Genomic DNA, 14,406 nt, shown 5'->3' on the forward strand with positions numbered 1-14,406 from the left:
ATCAGAGGCAGAGAAGGGCAGGTCATAATATGCATATATGCAGGCACTACTACACCACTGATTGCATAATTAATAAAGGTAAATTTTGTCATATTTCAGGAATTAAAAGTTGTGTTTTTGGATTAATCTATTGGGCGTGGTGTTTGCCAATAACTAGTATTGTTCTTCAGGCAGTATGACAACACTAACAAAACTGGTATAGTTGTTGAACCTCTATCTTCTGTTCAACACTTTCTTTCATTCCTGTCTTCCTACCATCTCCTAACACCTGTCTCTACACCTTTCCCCTCCACATTTCTTTCCTCATCTTTATTTTCTAAAATATCCCTCAAAATCTCTGACAACATCCCCTCACCTTTCCCAGCCAGTATCCACCTCCCTCCCTCTCTCTCTCTCTCTCTCTCTCTTTCTCTCTTTCTCTTGCCTAGTCTTTCTCTCCCTCCCTCTCCCTCTCTTCGTCTCTCTCTCTCTCTCACTCCATCTTTTGTGAAAAGGAAAACAAAGCACAGCCTGCCAAAATATTTCTATAGCTGTTCGCTGACGAAGCAGAGAGCGGAGACAATGCAAAAAGATGTGCAGGCATATTTGTCACGGCAGCAGAAAGATGGAAAGCTCTCTCTCTCTCTCTCTCTCTCTCTCTCTCTCTCTCTCTCTCCCGTGGCCTTTTTACAGTCATTTGGAAACTCCCCCAAACCTCACCCTCCTCACTCTCTCTTGGCCTGTTTAAAAGCCCCTCTGTTTGAAATAGTCATCTGACATGGCAGCGCATATAAATGCACAGCTGTATATTTGTGTAAGGCCCTCGCTCTGCCAAGCTGTCCGTCCCCCTGTTGCCCCAGGTGATCAGATGAAACTAATGGCAACCTTAATGTGTTTGTGTAGGCCCTTTCACCCCGTTGGAGAGAATGATGAGAGACCAAACACTCACTCTTGTGCTCGATCACATGCCGGACTTTTATAAAAGACCTGAAATGGCCAGTGTCTGTTTAGCCTTTCCACAACCACACAGTTTCTCTATCTCCTTTAAAGATGAAATGCACAAACTTTGCCTTGAACTTATTTTCCCTCGAGGCTGCTTGAAGAAAAAAAGCCATGGGTTATTAGAGAGGAAAATGTTCCATTGAACTGAGATTCATTAGCAGAAATACTCTGTTAATTATTGATGCAGTATCTTCAAGGTACGAAAAAAACCCTCTAAGCTGACATCGATCCATGTTGACTTATTTCCTCAGCCCAGAGAAAGTTGAAATAAGGTTGTTTCATTTTATTATTAAACTGGTTAAGCAGAGCAGTGGAGATATTGTCTTATTGTGTCAGAGGCAGAAAGCCTTTAACATTGTGTTTTTTCTGTATGCACCACTCTAGTTGTGTTGCATAGGTGAGGTTAATAATCAAAGACAGTACAGAAGAAGATGTGCAACTCATGTTTTACCCCGTTTTCAGATACATTTACAAGCAAAATTTAGTTCTAGCACACCCCCTTGTCCCTACCACCTGGTCCCTGCATTGTGCACATTAATTTCTAAGAGTAGGAGTGTCCCATTCATGGCCCTTTACACAAGATTTTCCAGAGGTTCACTCCAAAGTAATCAATCAATCAGTCTTTGTTTGTATAGCAATTCATAACCAAAGTTCAATCAGGAACCCTCTCATCATACATTTAAACATTGTATTGCAAAATGGATATACAGTTTTACTTCGCAAAGAAGGCTGTGCTTTAAATATGCTCCCTGGGTTAGTCAAGCAATGACAATATGACAGTATTGAGTACAACTAAATTAGTTACAAAGCATTTAATCCATAAAAGCATGAATCTGAATATGAGGGTGTAACAAGATTTATGCTATAAAGGAGGAGGCTGGGGTGGAGGAGGATAAGCTATGCCTGCAGCAGCATGGTGCATCTGCATTACTGCAAGCAGGGATTAGTGAGGAGGATGTCAGATTTAAATACACTCCTGTATCGAGAGAATGAGCTTTGATTGGCTGTGGGCAATAATTAGGATCAGCTGGCTTTTAGCTGATCATGGCTGGGTGTGTGACTATCTTTTCCTGCATGAACTAACATCCTCATCCAAAATCATCCGGTTATTTAGTCAGCTGCAACACGAATGATGTTCTCATAAAATCATTAAAAATGTATGTTAATTTGTGACAGCAATGTGTTTTTTCCATGGAGGCACAAGTAGAGAGGAGACCTGTTGGCCTAGTCTGAGTCACTGCATGGACTGTAATCATTCAAACCTGCTGGTGCTTATTTCACACTTAGTTCTCCTGCCCTTCCACTAACCATATGTAGCCTTGTTCCACATTCTGTCGCTATCTGATACAACTACAGCCTCCTACCAACCAGGTACCCCAAAATGGCAAATTCTGACAAGGATTTGGACCATACAGTCAGGCAGATGGGACATGTACTATTCTGTTTGATGTGAACTTTCTTTTCAGCCATTTGAATGAAGGGTCTTAACAGTATCATGGACAGATGCTCTGACAGAACAAGCTTCCTCCCAAATGATAATTACAAAGACACCATTGTTCAGTCCAGGGCTGACACATTAAGACAATAATGTTTTGTTAAAAGAATACTAGGGTGATCTTTGATTTACTGTAGATTTATGGTCGGTGTGGGGATTGGTTTGGACATGCAGGGCTAAAAGTTGCCTGAAGGGGAATTATACACTATATCAGTTCTTCTCAACTGGTGGGTAGGGACCCTAAAGAGGGTCACAGAGCTGTTTTCAGTAGGTCACGAAGGTGAGCCTAGAAAAAAATCAGTGCCTTAAAGTCCTTGATATACGAAAGGCTAAAGCTGAAATACAGTTGTGCTTTGTATTTAAATCTGTTTTTCCATGATAATGAGTACATTTTGTTTGTTTTCTCTAAGGAGAACAAAACTGGTTTTCTTATTTTAATGTTTTAGTCTCTCCAAATATCCAGAGAACAACCAAAATGCACTCCTTTTCACGGAACATGGAATAAATCTACAATGTATGCATGCATGTCAGTTTAGGGTTACTGTGATGATGCAGTTTTCCTGTCTTGTGTTGAGTCAAGTTTGGTTTCAAATAAGATTAAGAAAAATGTTAAATCTATTTGATTGTGAAAATTCTTTTGTAACTTGGGTTGGGATTGCTCATTAAGGAGGTGGTGTTGGTTACTGGGGCTAGACAAGTTGAGAACCACTGCACTATATGTTAGAACCGTATACTATATAAAACATGGACGTAATCTCAGTGACATCACCTGTTGGTGTCTGAAGAGGCTTGAGGAAGCCCAGCAATGGCTGTCACCATTAATGATGTCTCTAGGACAATAATTTCAAATCTGGTTAAACAGAAATGATAAATGCGTAAAGCATACTTGACTAAAGTTCAGAAAACACTGAAAGAACAGTCAAAATTGAGCACAATGTATGCAAGACTGGTTACAGTGGCAGTTGATAATCAGTATGAAGTTGTTTTGCAGAATGTGGCAAACATTAGCAGTGCTAAGGCAAGCAAGCTTAACCAGCCTTCAGTCCTTCTTGAACATTTCAGTACTGAATGGCGTCACTCTGTTTGGTTATATGTAAGAATTACCTGGCCAAGTAAATGTAAAAACCAACCCTAATCCTATTGATGGTTAAAAAAGTGCTAAACCATGTTGTTCCTACAAGATGCTACTGGTGCTACTAGTTCATTGTCATTTGCATAGGGTTAAATAAGATTATGGCAGCATGGTAGTAGCCATTAACTGAAGCTACAGTGGCTAGTAATGTAAGGTGACTGTTATAGTTTTGACAGAGCGTTGACCAGGATCGTAGGCCTGAGATAATTAGGTTAACCATAGTAATTCAAGAGACATATGACTGCAGGCCTCTATGGTGGGACGTTTTGGGCTTATCTGATGCAGAGCTCTACCATTGGGCGACCTCGACCATGGCGTGGAAAGTGATGTACTTACCCTTATTGAGCCTGAACCCTAACCTTTAGAGTTCAGGTGCCTAAGCCTAACCTTCTTTTGGTTTTCCTTAGTTTGTGGTTTGTGAGAATTAAATTTATGCCCCTCAGTAAATTTTCCATTTTTACCTCCGCCAAGGAGGTTATGTGATCAGGTGGGTTTGTTTGTTTGTTTGTTTGTTTGTTTGTTTGTTTGTTTGTTTGTTAGCAACATAACTCAAAAAGTCATGGGTGGATTTTCATGAAATTTTCAGTAAATGTCAGAAATGGCATAAGGAAGAACTGATTAGATTTTGGGAGTGATCCGGATCACCGTCTGGATCCAGGAATGTTTTTAAAGGATTCTTCACTATTAGGAGATAGGGCTGATGGCGGAGGTCTGTGCTCTCTGAGTGCTTTTTTAGTTATTAATAAAATTCTGTTGTTATGAAAACTAGCCACTTACAGTAAGCTCTGACAGTGAGCGGAAAATATGCGTCATTCAGTACATCATTCTGGTTCCAGCTTGGATAACATAGGTTATGTCCTGCTTCACGGTCGAGGTCGCCCCATTATAGAGGTCTGTGACAGATGAGCCCAAAATGTCCCACAATAGAGGTTTGCAGCCAGATCCCCTTGGATTCTGGTGCATTCAACCAAGGGACAGGCATTGAAATTGTTTAGCCAGTACATCCCCAGTCACAACATTGGATATGCTGACTCAAACCAACTTTGATCAATGTAGAAAAATTAAAATACTGTAGGTGAAGCTAAGACACCTGCCAAACCGCCAAAATATACTTCCCTGCAAATGAAATCAGACACCAAAAATGATGCCTTGTTATGACTAACTCTTAGGTATAATATAATCTAAATGAATGTGTGATACCACAATTAATATTCAGTACCCACACAGTGTTTACCTCTGATGGAATAAGCTATAGAGACCAAAACTGCTTTTGAGCCAAGCTGTAATAATGGATATTTCTGTTGTAAGAACTGGGAATATGGGATCAGATTTGCAGTCACCCTCAAGTGGCAATTGAGGATTTTGTTGGCACTCATGTATTGGCTTCATTTTCCAACACCTTAGGTTGCTACATGGTCAGAACCAAAATTTTTGGCAAGTACGTAGCAGTTGTGGAAGTTAAAAAAAAAAAAAGATTTGGCAATGCCAGGGATAAACTACCAAATACAATTGGATGTATTCCAGACAAACTATTTTTGAGGCAGCAAATTCAACAGTTGTTAAATGTCAGTCTGAACCAAAGTGATTGACCGAACAACCAACAAACAATCCTTACAGACATGCTCCTAATGTGGCTTCAAACTTCTCATTCAGACCAATTAAACTCCCCCTTTCAAGATTTATCTCAGAAATCTTAGTGTTGGATAGCTGCTGAGCTGGAGGTCCTTTTTTATGCTGCATCAGGTTTGAGCTGCAGCGCTGAGCTCTGGTGAGAGACAGGGAGGTTCATTGACACTGGAGAGCTGTCTCCTCCACTCCCCTCCACTCCCCACCAGCCTCTTATTAACAATGGCACCAAGAGTACGAGGGTCCAGATGTTAGACTCCTGCTCCCACCAGCTGTGCCAGCCTCCGATACACAGCCTCATTGACTCTGAACCAGGGAGGGGAGACACTTAAGAACCACACACACACACACTTACACCACACACAGAGCAGGCAGTGTTTGAGTGTGAGTCTTTATTTAAATGAAAATCAAGGATACATTAAAAATATTCATAAATAGCAACGCATGTAGACACATTTGTCACAGAGATTTAATGGCACATACTCAGCAGCCACATGCACTTTCTCCTGTTGGAGAGCAGAGTTATTTGTGGGTGACAGGATCCTAACAATTCTCAGAATAATGCACGTTTGTTTGGATGACTGCGCCATCAGCGCTCCTTTTGTTATTTCCAACATTGTTAGAGTCACTGGGTACTGATCCATCAACCTTTTATTGTGCTGTTTTTTGTCCATTTACTTGTTCTTATAACAATAATTAGTTTTGTTATTCAGACACAGAAACACCATTGTCAATGTGTTAATAATGGTTTTGACAGTGAGTGTAAAAAAGCAGATAAAACAAGAGCCATTTAACATAAAAAACAATTGACTGGCTGCTGTTTTTTGGCTTTCTTAGTTCTCCGGGCAGCCTCTGTGTGGTCGTTACTCAGCAGTTGAAGTAACATTTGCTGTTTTTAAGCCCTGCAGAACAGACAGTTGTGTGCAGAAGAGCAAAGTTAAAAAGGCGTCCCTCTGCAGGAGACATGGCTGCTCCCAACACGAAGAGACAGAAGGGACTCTGGAAATAATACTGCATGTCTGCCAGCGTAACATTGTAATCCTAGATTCACCCTGTCAGGCAATAAGTTTGATTATGGTCCTCATTTGAAATGTTGGATTCATCTCCATCCCTTCCCCCTCTCTTTTCTTCTCTGCTCCATTCCACCCTCTTTCCTCTCCCTTCTCCCCACCCACAGCAGTATCAACATCCCCATCACAATCACTCTAGATGACTATTGGGAAACCTGAGTGATCTCATGCACCCATGGTTTGTTTTTCGACCGCATTAGTGGAGATCACAGCCGAGTTTTCACTGACACAGCGTGACATCTGCATATCATTACTACTGCTAGGTCTTGAACTCTTTCTGCACACAAGATGCAAACCAAATGAAACACTAGTCATTGTATTGGATTGGGATAGTTGGCAGTAGTGTTTCTTAAAAAAAAATCCACTGGAGTTACTGTGATTATCATCAACATATAATCCATAAGTGGGAATATTACTTAAAAAGAAGTGGAATTTAAAGTTTTGTCTCAACGATGCATGAACTTTAATTGCCACTATGTTGTTTTGCACCATGAAGTGACCACATTCAGACAAAGAGGGTGGAGATACTGTCATGGGAGGGTAAATCTGTGGCAGTGTCTGAAACCACAGACTAATTTACTGCCAACACATTGCACCCCAACAAGTCTTCATCACCATCACCATGCTAATACTGCAACATTTAGCTTAACCATGTTCTTTAAGCATACTAGCTAAGCTAACAGGTCAACTGCTAGTCTTCTAGGTGCATGCACTCAACCCGGGCATGTTGAGCAGGACTGGAAACACTGGGCAACTCTGCTAGCTAAGTTAACTTGAGCTAAAGTCAAAGAAAAAAGCCATAATATAATGCTAGAGGAAGCATCTTATTAAAGGGTGTCCTTCCCAAAGCTGCTAGCTGATACTCCAAAGCAGCTTTCAGTCATCTGTGTATTTGCTGCTCTACTTAGAACTGTCTTGCTTTCTTTTCATACCCAGACTGATAATTCTTTTTTGCTTTTTTTCTTCTGGCAGCTTGCATTGACAAACTTAGCTTTCCACAGGAATAATGCATGCATTGCTTAGCAGTGTAACAAGAGTGAATGCTGTCAGATGGGGCCCACTTGGAGGTGGGGGTGGGAGGGTCTTACTGTCATTGCAAACAGTACACAAGCTGTATACATACATGATGAAATAACCTGATATATATATGGAGCATTTTCTGTCTGTGCCAAATGGGTCCAATCATCTATGATTTTTTATTGCAAATTTTCAGTATGAGCTATACTAAGTAAGCTAGCACAAGCTTAGCACTCTGATTGTGCAATATATCAAAAGTAACAATACACAAACACTTTTACTACTTACACAGCTACTAATAACAGTGATCTTTCCCTGAACTTCCATGTGACAAAGGATGCATGCCCTGTGCCTTTTAGTCCGAATGAATGGCGTTAAATGGAAAAGATGCAGTCTTTAGTGTTGATTCCAAATCTCAGAACTGTTTAGTGCATGTCTCCCCCCACTCTTTCTCCTCATATATCCTGTCTCTCTTCAGCTGTCCCATCAAAATTAAGGCTAAAAGCCCCAAATATAACCTTTAAAAAAGGTAAAAAATGTGTAAACCTTTACAGTTTAATTGTTATGGGGAGCTCAAATTCAATTATAAGTGACTTAAACAAGGATTTTCATCATAACATTACAAAATAAAGCTATAGGTGTATAACTATCACTTTATTATTGCTATGCACTATAAAGGGGGAGGCTGGAGTGGAGGAGGTTAAGCTATGCCATCAACAGCATCAAAGTGCATCAGCACTGATGCAAGCAGGGATTAGTGAAGAGTGTGTCATATTCAAATGGGCCGCTGTGTTGAGAAGAGAGCTGTGATTGGCTGTGGGAGCTGGGATGTGATAATTAGGATCCGCTGGCCATCAGCTGATCCTGACTGGGCGTATGACTACTGTGTCCTGCATGAACTAATTGTAGGCTTCATTTATTTGAGTATCATTTTACTCAGCGTATCACAGCGCAGTTGCCTTTGTTTTTTGATGCCCGTTAGCTGGCTGACAAGCCCCATCAAATTGCCACTGCATTGTGAGGCATGTAGGAATGACCCATGTGCTAGTATCACACTTAAAAAATTGTCAAATCTCATGCATCTGGGCATTTCCAGCATACATAACATTACATGCTATGGATGTGAAACACACCATATATTCATCATGTTCAATGTAATGCCATACTTTGGGTTTTAGTATGAAAATATGTGGTTTCAGAGCCTTCTTAGGTCAGTTTAGATGGCAAGATGCATGTCAGTTCAGAGTTCTGTGAAATGAATTAGGATATAAATACATATTTATTCATCAAGCAGTAAATATTGTCTCTATCTTCTTGAGAATAATAACCCAGTAAATATTGTTTACCATTGTTACATGTCTATTCTATTATGTTGCGTTGTCATTTGGGAGCTATTTAAATGTTGTTTGTGTTCCAGTTGAATGTTCAGCAATAATGATGTGGCTGTTGCAGACAGTACTTCTCCATTAGTCTCCTCTCTCCGCCGATATCAAGTGTTCTTAGACAGAGAGGAAGAAACAGAGACAGAACAGAGAGAGGAAGAGAGAAAATAAAAAAACGAGAGAAAAGAGGGTCAGTGACACATTTTCAGTGGATCAAATTGATAAAGAAAGAAAAAAGGGAGGAGGGGAGAGTAACGTCTGTGCACTCACATCAGTTTGTAGAGTAAAAAAGAAAGTGAGGGAGAGACAGACGGACAGAAACAGAGGTACAAGGGAGGTTGTGTTTATTATTTGATAAAGCTTCCCTCATAACCTCGGCATGTTGAGCAATAGCTCTGGCTCTCCTTCAACTCTGCGGTGTGCCACTTCAAATTAGTCGCTCGTGGAGAGGGCCTTGCCCCGTCTTAGCAAAATGCATTAGTACGCCACTCAGAGCCTCATACAGCCTAGGGTTAAACACAAATTATATCATTTCTGTCATCCAATCAAATCACACTGACCCCCTGACCCATGAGATGAGTCAAATGCATAATGAAATATGACATGGCACAAAAGCTCTGATTCTAATCGGCTCTGACACGCGATCAGATGAGAGTGACCTCCTGACCTTGACTGACAAGTGAGACGAGCACTGGGAACAGTATACACGAGGGAGAAGGAGGGATGGAGACATAAAAGAAAAGGGGACAATTAAGGAGGCTGGTTTTAGTCGGTGGGAGGTTAGTTAGTAATCAACTCAGTTTCTGGGGTGAATCAGGCCATCTGCATCTTCGGACAGTGCACAGTTGGTATTTTCTTCCCAATTTTTTTCTCTTAATGAAAATATGAAGCTTTTTAGCAGTTTTTTTTTCTTTCGTTCAACATAGCTGTGGCTAAAGAGATAACTGGATTTTATTTTCTAGAAAGAGTTTGCCTTTGACATTATTTTTTCCCTGACTCACCCACTTTTTTTCTATCTCTCTCCTGTCCCCCCCCCCCGTCCCATTCATTCGCCGGACAGAAACCAAGCATGCGGCAGTTTAGTTTAGCATCCCCATTCCCACAGCCCCTTTCATGATTTCCAAACAGTAACATAGTGACTGATAAATAATGCAGCCTGGCTGTTTGAGAGAGAGATGAGATGACACAGGGGAGGGAAGGGGGGTGATCAGGGTCCATTGGGGAGAACGGGGAAGCGGAGCAGGGACCAGAACTGTTTGGGCTCTGTGAGGGGGGCAGGCTGTAGACTGGTCTGGGCAGCCAACAGAGGAAGAGGAGAGTGGAGGTGTAGGGTGGCTGTAACTGGATCTCTCCACCCTCTCTCTCTCTCTCTCTCTCTCTCTCTCTCTCTCTCTCTCTCTCTCTCTCTCTGGGCTCTGCCAGAGACGGCTTTGTGGTGTGTTGATACCCCCTGACATGATATTGTAGCAGATGAACAGCTATGGCTTTAATTAAGCCTGAGTTGACTGAGAGAGAGAGAGGGAAAGAGGGGGAGAGAGAGAGAGAGAGCGAGAAAGAGGGAAAAGAAAAGAGGGGATCAGAAACAGCCAACTGAAGAGAAAACATTTTTTCTTCCAGAATTTGGCATTGGAAAAATAAATGATGGTGGTAGATTAAAGATATTAGGTATTTAGTATTTGCCTTCTTTTTCAAAAAACAGAAATCATTTACTAACAAGAAAATCTATTGTTTTGTAAATTTATATGGAATTCTTAGGGGTGCAATTTGACAGTTAACATTTAAGACACTAGCCAATGCTATCATACTGTATCGTATCATATTGTATCACATCATCACGTATTGTATCATATTGCCTCGTATCATACTGAATGGAACTGTATGTATCAAATTCTATTATATCGTATCATACCATACAGTGTTGTATCATATTATATCATAATGCATTGTATCATATTGTATCTTATCATATTAGTAAGTGTTGTTTGATATTGTATTGTATTTCATCATATCATATCCCATTGTATCGTATTGTTAAGTACCATATTGCATCCTATTGTATTGCATCGTATTGTATCCCATTGATTGTTTTATACTGTATCGTACCATACTGTATCGGATTATATTGTATCATATTGTGTTTGATCCATTTTACAGAAATCCATCAGTCATTTGTAGTGAATATGATACATGATAAACACATACCCATTAGTCCGTTCTAGGTTAAAGCTGCCCTTTTTCTTGTCAACTTATCACTTCAGGAACTTTGAGAGTTCAGTTCCTCCTTCCAGAAAACCGCAACAATAGATTGGCTTCCTGTCTGTTTGTCCCCCCAATACCAACACAGCCTTTTAGCACCAAACCAAGTGATGGAGAACATGCCAGCCCCAGAAATATGTAGCCAAAACATTGCACCCCCCCCCAGCAAAAATAACAGCACCCACAAATTGGATGTAGGATTCATCATATCATATCAAATGTATCGTATCATATCGTATCATATTTTATCATATCATATTGCATCATAAAGTACCATTGTAACATGTTGTATCGTATTGTCTCATAGAGTATTGTATCGTATCATATAGTATCATATCATATTTTATCATTTAGTATTGTATCCTATTGCATAGTATTGTATGGTATCGCATGGTATCGTATCGGTTCATACTGGCTTGTGTCATATCTTATATTTAGTATCATAATGTGTTGTATAGTATCATATAGTATCGTATAGCCTTGGTTCCCACCCTGGGGTCTGGGTCCACCTTAGGGGGCCGCCAGAGACTTCAGGGGGGTGCGAGGGTCTGTCTGCTCTGAGGTTGTTAAAATTAGGGTTACTCAAACTACCAAAATAATGATAAAATACATGAATTGTTCATACAAAAGTGTTTTGGTCATCACACATGTGCTTTTGGTTATTTTGTTTGGCTTAAAGTGATGAAAAATAATTCAATTTGATGCATATTTTTGACAGCAGTGTGTCACTGTTTTTTGAGTGGATCCTGGAGGGCCGCAGCTTTTGTTAGATATGTGAAGAGGGGGCTCAATAGAAAAAAGGTGGGGAACCACTGTCAGATAGTATCGTAACGTATTGTATTGTATTGTATCGTAAACTTTATAGGAAGAAATCATCTAACCTACACAACTAATGTTCTCTCCAGCTGGACAATGCGATGGTTAAACACTTTTATTAGCTGCAGTTATGGGACTAAGAGACTTTATCACCCTGTTTATTGTCTTTGATTAAATCAGTGGCCTTGTGCACTCCTAAACAGGATCATTCACAAAAATACATTATAATCTCTCTTCAAAAGAGTGGTTTCAGAGTGAAAAAGATGAAACATTCTCTCAAATTCCTCCCTAAGATTAATCCACAGTTTCCCTTGCAAACTGGACTGCGTGGAAAGGAAAGATAACAGGCCCTGACTTTGTCTCCACGTGCAGAGCGATGCACAAAAAAGGTGTTGGAACGAAGTGTGTTGGAGGTGATGGAAATGGTAGTGCGCAGAGGATTTTAAGCATAAATCACTTCTGTGACAAAGCTCTCCAATAGGCAGATAAGTGCACATTAGCGCCGAGGCAGATCTGTCATCGTCTGTCTCCGAGCTGTCGGTGCCGCCCTCTCTCTTCGAAACAAACGCAGACTTGAGGGGACTCCAAAGTCTGTGTCTGTATGGCACGCGAGCAACTGGCCTGAATATGCTGATGCATTCATGCTCATATTGTGAGACTTAATGTTTAGTCTGATAGCTCTGAGGAGGAAGTGGTCACAGTTTGTGGGCCACCTGTCAAAATAATGCTTGCACAATGTAGGGCTGAGCAATTGATTCAAATGTTATCAAGACTGCAGGAGATATATATTATTTAGGGGAAATATGAGTAAAAAAACATGAGAGGTCGAATATTGTGCAGCAGAGATGTTCTAGCATACACATAATACACTGACACAAAGTCTGCTAAGTGAGTAACATGAGGTTGAAACAAGAAAAACTGCTTAACAGTTCAGTTACTTCAAGATCACTTTTATCACTCACATCCACTAATCCCCATTCAATGCAACAGTATTGTCCTTTACAGGCACAGTAAAGACCCTTTGAGAAGTCACCATTATGACACCGCTTACCAGACTGGACAGTGGAAGTGCAAGTATTGACTTGAGGCTATACTATGCATTTTAAGTAACAATTACATTCTAGGTGTAAATCACCTCAAGGGCACTCAGTATGACAAAAACTGTGAAGAGTAGACTGAAAGAGGCATATCTCTGCAGTGATCTTAATAAAACACAGTCCACAGTAATCCTTGCTAACACCTCTGTGCTTAGTTGTTCATTAAAATGTTCAAATATGCTAATCAAACTACACAAAGAGGCATTTGCAAGTATTCTTTCCATTTTCAACATCTCCTCAGTGAAAGTCACCAGTAAACAAAGTCACGTTTAAATTGTAATTCTATTTTCTAGCATTAACTTTAGCCTATTCAGTGCATCTGATGCAAATGACACATTATAATGCAAAGTGCTGTTTTATGCTTCATCAAATAATTTACAGGCATCTAATACTGACGAGCTTTCTGAACTTTCCGTGCACAAGTTGTGCACTACACAGATGACTGGGGGAATTTGTCAAACAGGAGTATTTATTTAGCACTTGCATCTAATAAGTGATATACAGTGTGTCTTTTGTCATTCAAGTGAGGAAGGCTGGACAGAACAGACAGTAGGATATTGGATGCAAAAGGTTTATGTAACTGGTCTTCATTTGCCAATCTAAGGGCATCTTTTTAACACGAGACTTCCGCTGTATTCATTGGCCTCTGATCTGTTGTCACCTATTTATCAAATGCTATAGTTAATACTTTGGATTTAGTGACAAGATAGACTGTTTTATATTTCCGTTGCACAGGATATATTTCACATTCATCTGGAAAACCTCCCATTCAAAGCATTTGAGAAGGGCAGGAATTTTTTTCAAAGAACTTCTTGGCAGGTGACTGGACAACCATTCTGTCTGTCACATTCATTACAGGCCAATCAGAGCGACAAGACAAAATGAGGTAGTAGGCATGCAGCTCTGGTTGTAACCTGAGCCAGACAGGAAGGCGCGACTGTAGTTTATGAACGGTGGAGCTTGTTGGTGGACAAAACTCATGCTGAGGCCGGTCAGGAAAGGGGCTAAAACATATTCTTGGCTAGGAGAAGCTTTCAGTGTGGTTCTTTGCTCATGTTAATGAAGAAATGTGGTCCAGTCCTGATTAAACTATCTCAATGCTATAGCTACGTCTGAGCCAAATGCTACAACTGTGGCAGCCATTGCTATCAGATTTTCCTGTTGACAGACATGGAACCTTACCAATCAATTGGCTTTGCAGGGTGGTGGTAACCTTTAACTTGTGCCAAAGATTACTTGTGTCCAGTGTTAATTTCATTGACTAAAACTATGACTAAAATATTTGTCAACCACCTTTTTTCATGAGAAAGACGAGCCAAAAATAGGTCTTTGATGACCAAAACTGACTAAAAGTAAGTGAAGTGTTGTCAAGATGACTAAAACAAGACTAAAATGTAATTCAGTTTTTGTCGGACATCCAAAATCATTCTCCACTGTGGGTAAATCTGTCAAAATGCAATGCATCTATAACTCTTCTACCTCTCAGCTGTAGAAAGCAGGGATCCCAGCTTTGGCAGTGTGCATGAGGCATACT

At 40.4% G+C, this 14,406-nt stretch overlaps 1 protein-coding gene across 7 annotated transcripts in view; it reads left to right on the forward strand.

Moving 5' to 3' along the window:
- tox2 (TOX high mobility group box family member 2) overlaps positions 1 to 14,406 on the forward strand; it is a 235,417-nt gene that overhangs the window by 153,058 nt on the left and 67,953 nt on the right. The gene's annotated exons all lie outside the window — the stretch shown is intronic.

The sequence above is a fragment of the Cheilinus undulatus genome, linkage group 3, assembly GCF_018320785.1.
Source record: "Cheilinus undulatus linkage group 3, ASM1832078v1, whole genome shotgun sequence".
Lineage (NCBI taxonomy): Eukaryota > Metazoa > Chordata > Actinopteri > Labriformes > Labridae > Cheilinus > Cheilinus undulatus.